The sequence below is a fragment of the Jaculus jaculus genome, chromosome 10 (genome assembly GCF_020740685.1).
Source record: "Jaculus jaculus isolate mJacJac1 chromosome 10, mJacJac1.mat.Y.cur, whole genome shotgun sequence".
NCBI lineage: Eukaryota > Metazoa > Chordata > Mammalia > Rodentia > Dipodidae > Jaculus > Jaculus jaculus.
The window spans coordinates 19,990,067-19,999,235 of record NC_059111.1 but is presented as its reverse complement, the minus strand read 5'-3'; positions in this window follow the sequence as shown (position 1 = coordinate 19,999,235).

Genomic DNA, 9,169 nt, shown 5'->3' with positions numbered 1-9,169 from the left:
AGACAAACACAAAACACTGGTAACATATGGATATCCTTAGGCAACTGAGATTTTGGTGGGGGGAGGAGGGCTGGAGAGAGAGAGAAAGAGATATGTGCCGTTTTCACCATTTGGGTAGACCAAATTCTGTTGCATTAACAGCAACACCAAATCTCTGTGCCTTAACACAAAGATGCTTACTTCTTACTTACACGAAAGTCATCCTCTGCTGGGCACGGTGGCACATGCCCTTAATCTCAGCACTCGGGAGGCAGAGGTAGAAGGATCGCCATGAGTTCGAGGCCACTCTGAGACTACGTAGTGAGTTCCAGGTCAGCCTGGACCAGAGTGAAACCTTACCTCGAAAAAACAAACAACAACAACAACAAAAGTGATCCTCCATGTGCTGACTCAGTGAGCAGAGCTGCTTGGATCTGTTGGTCTTTCCATTAAAGCAAGGTCTTTCCGAGGTTGCTGCCATAGGAAGAGAAGACATTATAAGGCCTCACATCACTTTCATTCATAGCCCAGTGACCAGAGCTGATCCTGTGGTTCTGCCTAATGGCCAGAAGACCGAGAAGCATCCCCTATGCTCTCATGTCCAAAGAGGAGCATGCCCTGGGTATAAATGAGCACTAACAGTTTCCCTCACAGAGGCCGCTTCAATCACACGTTTCATGCTCAGTACAAGGGCTAAGTGCTCAACAAAGAAAGCAACGTGGAGATGTGGAGCATAAATCCCAGAGAGAACAAAAAAGAAAGGAAGAAAAAAAGCAGTAAACACATGGAGAAGGGCTGGAGAGACGATTTAATGGCTAAGGCACTTGCATACAAAGACTAAAGACCTAGATTCAGTTCCCCAGTATCCACATAAAACCAGATGCACAAAGTGGCACAGGTATCTGGACTTTACAGCAGATGGAGGCCCAGGCACACCCATTTTCTGTCTCTCTCTGTGTCTCTGTTTGCAAATAAATAAATAAAAATAAAAATATGGAGGAGGTCTGGGGGAATGGCTCAGCAGATAAGAATGCATATGGGTCTGCAAGGGCCTGAGACTATCTAAGTTTAATTTCACTGGGTAACGTATATTCCTGAGCATGGCCTTGCATGTCTATGACCCCAGTCTTACAGGGAGTAGAAACCAGACAATGGCTGGGGTTTGCAAAACTGCACCTCTGTGTTCAGAGAGAGACTCCATCGCAAGAAAATACATGGATTACAGAGGAAGGACACCCAATGTTCTCCTTTGGTTTCCATGTGTTGCAAGTGCATCTACACAGAGATGTACATCCATCTCTTTCTCTCTTTCTCTCTCTCTCTCTCTCTCTCACACACACACACACACACACACCACAACACATTAAAAAATGAAAGAAATTGCATGCAAGGGGATTATGATCATGGATATTGTCTATATGCACAAAGGTTGTCAATAAAAACCTTAAAAATAAATTAGATGCAGAACCCAAAACAGGGAAGCTCCAGAAAGCCAGGCATAGTGATTCATACCTATAATCCCAACACTTAGGAGTCTGAGACAGGAGGGACAACATCACCATCAGTAATTTCAGGATAGCCTGGGCTTCAAAATGAGTTCTAGGTCAGCCTGGGGTACAGTTATGCCCTGTCTCCAAAAAGAAAAGTTTCTATGAGGCTGGAGCTATGGATCAGTGGTTAAACAAGCTTGCTTACAAAGCTTGATGACCTTGGTTCAGTTCCTCAGTACCCATGTATAACCAGACACACAAAGTGGGGCATGCATCCGGAGTCCATTTCCAGTGGCTGGTGGCCATGGTGTGCCCATACTCACTCTTTGTCTCTTTCCTTGTCAAGTAAATAAAAATATTTTTAAAAAGTTTCTAGGGCTCAGGCAATGGTGAGCTATATATAGCAGGCTAGCATAGCATAGTAGTTTATAAATTGTCAGTTGCTAAATTTTCAGGAATTTTGCAATGTTAAACACAGTGATTATTAAAAACTAAGCTATATAAACTTAAAGTTAGATACTACAAGGGCTGGAGAGATGGCATTTGCCTGCAAAGCCAAAGGATCCCAGTTCTACTCTCCAGGACCCACGTAAGCCAGATGCACAAGGTGGCACATGCATCTGGAGTTCGTTTGCAATGGCTGAAGGCCCTGGTGCACCCATTCTCTCTTTTTCTCTTTCTTTCTCTGTGCCTTGTTCTCTCTCTCAAAGAAATAAATAAATAAAATGTTTTTTTTTTAATTAGATAATATGAAAGTCTAAGGTAATAAATACCCAAAGTATATCACTTCCTTATTTCTCTTTGCATGTTATTGTTGCCTCGGTCCATGAGTTTATTCCCATCAATTACAGGAAGGTGAGACCCTCTTCCCAGCTCTGGGTCCAACAACATGACTCAGTTGCTGGTGGGAGCATTGACTCCCATGGAAATAAACAAATGCTATAAATCAGGGCTTTTGTTCCCTAGAGGGCTGGTGGTTAAACATTTGTCAGCCTGTGACCAGCCCGCATTTCCCAGTACTTTAAACTGGGAGTCACAGGGAAGCCAGTAAGGGCACACTGACTTTTTCAGAGCAGTGCTGGGGTAGGAAACATCCATTTGCTGCCAGTGATCAGTTGAGAGTTTAAGTTGGAGTTTGAGGAGGACTGAGAGGGGAGCACTTCCATTTGGAGTTCCTCCGGGAATGGTCTGCGGGGCCGGCCCTCCTAGATCATAGCATTTTGCTACTACAGACATGTCTGCAAAGCATGACCCTCATTCCCAAGCCTACATACACCAATTGTGTAGTTCCAAGGAGCCAAGGGCTGGAGCTGAATAGTAATTATCACCTGCCAAGAGCCCATTGACCGGGATCGCCTGCTGCCTGTAGGCGCCTGGTAACACGGGGGCCCTTTGGGGAGCCATCCTTGGGCTGGCTCCACAATGACATTGTGGTGCCTCTTTCTCTCTTAAAGCTTTATTTATTTATTTATTTTAAACTGGGTCTCTAAGACAATAGCTACCATAACTGAAGCCAGGGGCTGGCGTCAGAAACTCCGAGAACCTTGAGTGCATTTGGCCGGCTCAGAATCTAGCTGTGTGTGCATGGGGCTTTCTTTTATGACTGCTGTAAAAATTTCTCCTGATACCCACTACTTCACTTTCCCTGAAGCCCCCCCACACACACACCACCCACTCTCCTCCCCCTCTGTACCCAGATCAGCCATTACTGGCCACTTACCCTCCAGTGTCCAGGGCCCCCTTTTAAAGCACTATTAGATGTCGAGATGGTTTATGGATCTCTGCTCCACTGACTCCGTGCACTGCATTACTGTAAAAGCAGGACCATCGGATGCGATCGCAGAGAGGGAAGTTGGAGGCGGTAGCGGGAGTTTACTTTTTAATGCATGGGAATGTATTACACCAAATGGATGGAAATGCCATGCTAGCAACTTTTACTTCTTTATAGGTTTCTGATATTTTAAAGTCAATTAGCATGTTTTTTAGTTATATTAACCCACATAGCCTCGGGATCTTCAATCTTTTGGAATCCCTCTAGTGGCCAATTAAACTTGCTCGAGCCTCCACCCTGAGTACCATGGAACATTTACTGCCTTGCCCACGATTTCTAAGGATCCCCAAGGGTTTCGTCTTCGCCTGACTGCCTCACCTCAAATCTCTGATCCCTTGGAATTCTAGATCTTTTTTTGCCATCTGTCCTCTGAGAAAACATGTCATATACTCCTTCATTTTCCTAAAGCTCCAGTAACGTAAGTTAATTCCTGTGTCAGGTTTTCTGTACAGGTTTGGAGGGTACTAAGAGGCCCGAAGGACACCACCAAGCCGGAATCCAGTCACAGCAGTATCTTAAGACTCGTAGGCCCTGCATGGTGGCACATGCCTTTAATCCCAGCACTCGGGTTGGATTTTACAGGCTTGGACTGTATATTGTGGGTGTTTCTTCTTATTTCTTTTTTTCTAAGATAGTGTCTCAATCTAGCCCGGGCTGACCTGGAATTCATTATGTAGTCTCAAGGTAGCCTCGAACTCATGGCAGTCCTCCTACCTCTGCCTCCCAAGTGCTGGGATTAAAGGCATGTGCCGCCACGCCCAGTTTATCACGGGGATTCCTTAGCCACCAGTAAACCCAGATACTTGACCACGCCCTTGCTATAAACCTGACCCATGACCTCTCAAGCCTGGCTAATGTGTTACCTTAAGGTTGCCCACATGTTATCCAAGAAGCCCTGTGTTGGTTAATATTCTGGTTGCTGTGACAAAATATCTGACAAAAGGCAACTTAAGGGAGGAGTACAGTTCAAGGGGTCTATTGTGGCTGGAGGCAGGGCGTCAAGGTCGCATGGGCTGGAGGTCACAGGTCACATCACATTCACAGTTAGGAAGCAGAGAGATAAATGCTGGTGCTCAGCTCACTTTCTCCTCTTTATAAAGTCGGGGAGCCCCCCGCCAGCCCATGGAATGGTGCCACCCACATGTAGCCTGGGTCTTCCTACCACGATTAACCTAATCCAGAAATTCACAATTATTCGCAAAGGTTGATTTCCACGGGGATTCTAGATCCTATCAAGTTGACAAGATTAACCATTACAAACCCCAAAGTATGATTCTCTTAGAAGAACCCTTCCTAATTGTTACCCCAACAAACAATTCCCCTGCCCCCTGGTTCCTGCATATTGGATTACCCTGTTTTCTTCTTTCCTGGTTACCTGAAACCAGCTACAGCGGCTGGCTGACATGCTCAGTGTCTCTCCTAAACTTGGATGCAGACTCCAGGAGAGCAGGCAATGGGTCTGTCTTATTCCTTCTTGTAACCCTAGGGCCTGAAATATGCTATCTGGGTGAGAAAAGAGAGGTGGCAAATGCAGAGAAGAGAGGGCAACAAGTTAATGACCACCCCGACACCAGTTTAGGAATCAACTACACCAGTATCTGAGAGGATCTTGCCCAAGACCAAAAGAGTACCGTCCACTTATCTGCCAGAGCTACAAGGTCACATGCTGACCAGAGAGGACAAGTTGGGAAAAGAGGATGGACTGAAATATTTAGTCAGAATTCATATGTTGGTTTTTTTTTTTTTTCACATATTCACCAGAAACACAAGAGACTTTGAAAACTGGTGTTTCCAATAGTCCTGTTCTGCCCACAAGCCATATGGTATCAGTTGTGATATCAGAAACAGAACCCCCAAGTGGGCATGGCCTACTTAGTGAGTTCTGGAATGCAATGAAGAAAGGCAGAGAAACTCTGGGACTTTTCTCTAGACTCCTCGAATTTTTTTTAATTAATTAATTTATTTATTTGAGAGCTACAGACACAGAGAGAAAGACAGATAGAGGGAGAGAGAGAGAATGGGCGCGCCAGGGCTTCCAGCCTCTGCAAATGAACTCCAGACGCGTGCGCCCCCTTGTGCATCTGGCTAACGTGGGACCTGGGGAACCGAGCCTCGAACCGGGGTCCTTAGGCTTCACAGGCAAGCGCTTAACCGCTAAGCCATCTCTCCAGCCCGAATTTTTTTTTTAATAATAAAAAAAAAAAGGTCACCGAGAGCTGAAGAGATGCAGAGATGCTCAGTGGTTAAGGCACTTGCCTGCAAAAGCCTAAGGACTCAGGTCGATTCCCCAGGACCCATGTAAGCCAGACACACTAGGCGGAGCCTGCTCTGGAGCCTGTTTGTGGTGGTAGAGGCCCTGAGGCACCCGTTCTCTCTTGCTCGCTATCTGCCTTCTTCTCTCACTCTCTCAAATACATAGATATTTTAAAGTCACCAAAACACTGGGCTGGAGAGATGACTTAGCAGTTAAAGCACTTGCCTGCAAAGCCAAAGGACCCAGGTTTGAGTCCACAGGATCCACGTAAGCCAGATGCACAAGGTGGCACATGTGTCTGGAGTTTGTTTGCAGTGGCTGGAGGCCCTGGAGCCCCTCTCTCTCTCCCTCTCTCTCCCTCTCTCTCTCTCTCCCCTCTTCTCCCTCTCCTTCTCTTTGTCAAACACTTAAATATATATATATTAAAGTCACCGAAACAAAGAAACAAAAAGGGAAGAAGAAATCCACACAGTCTGTTTTCTTCTTAAGTTCCCACCTTAGCATTGCTTTCCTTGAAGTCACATGTCACATCTCTCCACAGTGGGGTTATAAGACACAGCAGGGACACGCGTTGGCTTAGAAGACACCAAAAGTGCCCTAGGAATGCAAAAGTGCCCTCTGCTACTGGAAGGAAAACTTCAGTTCATCTCTATGAGTTTTCTAATCCTTGCTTTCCTGCGCAGCTCCTTCCCAGGCTATCTTAGAGCTCAGAGGAGTATGGGGGGGGGGGGTTGATGCTCTGTAAAAAAAGGAAGGTTCCATTTCTCATTGAAACCCAGCATTCAAGCCAGAGCAGAGAGATGTTAAGCCCAGCAAATTAGTAGAGATGGCTCCTCTGAGCTTTGTAAATTCCACATCACCTCTTGTTTGCTGCTGTGGGCCTTGCTTTATGGCTTGCTCTGCCAGATAGGAAGGCCTTTGTCGGGGCAGAAGCCAGGTCTCCCTGCCAACGTGTTTGGACTCTAGACCTGAGGTGCAAAGCGTTATTGTAGCATGTTGCCAAGAGCCAGAGCTATGATTTGAACAACAAATTCAATCATACTTGCCTTTTCACTTTTAAAAAAATTTTAGGCCATAATTTACCCTGCTGGTATTTTATTTATTTATTTTATTCAGGAGAGGCCATTTTTGTTAAATTTATCCTGTGGAGTTTGAATTCTGGGAAGAAACAAAATAAGCTTTCTATGACCAGAGGGATTTTGTGTGTAAACACACACAGACAATAATGTGTATAGGACACGGGTATAAACACGTACACAACTGTAAGTCAGACAGACAGATGTCAGTTAGAACCCTCACTCTATAAGCTACAAAAGATGTCAGCTAATGAATGGAGGGCTGAGGAGGTTGCTCAGTGGTTAAGGCACTTGCTTGAAAAGGCTGCAGGCCCAGGGTTCAGTTACCCAGCCAAAAGGGGACAGGCATTCATTTGCACTGGCAAGAAGACCCTGACAAACACACACACGCACACAAATAAGTAAAATAATAGAAAAAGAAGTGAGATGGGCTAGAGATGGCTGAGTGGTTAAAGGCACTTCCTGCAAAGCCTGATGGCCTGGGTTTAATTCCCCATTACTCATAGAAAGCCAGATGTCTCACAAGAGGTACATGCATCTAGAGTTAAGCCGGAGTCCCTGGTGTGCCCATACCCCCTCACTTGCTTGCCTTCCTTCCTTCCTTCCTTCTTTCTTTCTTTCTTTTTAGTTTTTTAAAAAATGTTTTGTTATTTACTTACTTATGTGACAAAGAAGGAAGGAGAGAGGGAATGCGCACACCAGGGCCTCCAGCCACTGCAAATGAACTCCAGATGCTTGTGTCCCCTTGTGCATCTGGCTAACCTGGGTCCTGGGGAATCGAACCTGGGTCCTTTGGCTTTGCAGGCAAATGCCTTAACTGCTAAGCCAGCCCTCCAGCCCTCACTCTCTTTCTGTCTGTCTCTCTGTCTCATTCTTTCCCAAATAAATAAATAAAAATATTAGAAAAAGAAGCAAGTTAAATATAAAGCTTTAAACATTATCCCACAGGAAAAACTCAAAGTATTGCAAGACATCAGGACACTTAACCTTTCATTCAGTAGATCAGTTACGGGGACCTCCTACTGGCGCTGCTTCTACTGAGAAGTTAAAAAACAAACAAAATTATGGACCCAAATTAGCTTGGATGAAATCTTGAGGGTTGGATAAGGAGCTACATCAGATATTGCACAAGAAGTTGGCCACAGAAGGAAAATGAACTGAGGAGAAGTTTACAGCGGAAGGTCAAAAGCAAGGTGTCAGTGGGGCCCACTCCCCCTGGAGCTCTGGGAGAGAGTCCATTCCTCTAGCTTCTAGCATAACCCAGCCGTCCCAGGTTCTCCTTGGCTTGTGGTCCCATCATGTCAGAGACTGCCTCTGAGTTTACACCACCCTATCTCCTTCAACCTCCCTCTCTCCCTTGTGTGTCTGTCGTAAGGACCATTATCATTGGGCTTGGGGTCCACCTAGCCAAAGCAAGATGACTCTCTCATCTTAGGGCCTTAAACTTCATCTGCAAAGACATTTCTTCCCAGAGCCAGTCACACTTCCATCACATTTAAGATGGGGACACATGTTGGATCCCCCCTTCAGCCCACTATAGACCTCACCCCAGAGCTGCTCATGATGCTAATTCAAAGGGGCTGACTTCAGAAAGCTGTGTAAAATTATCCTTCAGGGGATGTAATGCAGCAGTCATTGTCTAGGGATGGGAAGAAAATTGTTCTAAATTTGAGCAGCAGAACAGGAATGGCATTTTAAAAGTACAATAGGAGCCGAGCATGGTGGCGCATGCTTTTAATCCCAGCACTTGGGAGGCAGAGGTAGGAGGATCGCTGTGAGTTTGAGGCCAGCCTGAGACTCCATAGTGAATTCCAGGACAGCCTGGGCTAGAGTGAGACCCTACCTTGAAAAAATAAATAAATAAAATATAATAAAGTAAAAGTACAATAGGGTTTGTCTTGCCCTTTGGGCTTCCCATGCCACTTTAAAAAAAAAAAAGTCTTATTTTTATTTATTTATTTGACACACAAAGAGAGGTAGATAGAGAGAGGGAGAGAGAACGGACACTACAGAGCCTCTAGCTGCTGCAAATGAACTCCAGATGCATACATCACCTTGTGCATCTGGCTTACATGGGCCCTGGGGAATCAAACGTGGGTCCTTTGGTTTTGTAGGCAAGTGTCTTAACCGCTAAGCCATCTCTCCAGCCCCACCACATCACTTTTAACCTTTCAAGAGACCACCTGCTAAATGAAATCAGAACTTGAGTATGAAATCATTTCATCCCTGCCTGCCAGACCTTTCTCCCTCCTTCCCTCCCTCCCCCGGCCCCATTCCATGGAGGGAAAAACTTAGTAGTTTGCTGGTTTTAGACGGTCAGAGGCTTCAATATGCTCAAGAATAGGTGTGTAGCTGGGGTGAGCAAAGACACTTCATGCTGCATTAGGCAGAGAGCACTAAAGAGAAGCTGATGGGAGAAGAATTAATTACAGTTTAACAATAATAATACAATGCAAAACAAGAGATTGAAATAAAATAGCCAAGGGAACCAAATGGGTTTCCCGGAAGAATGGTGTCTATTCACTGTGGAAAATTTATA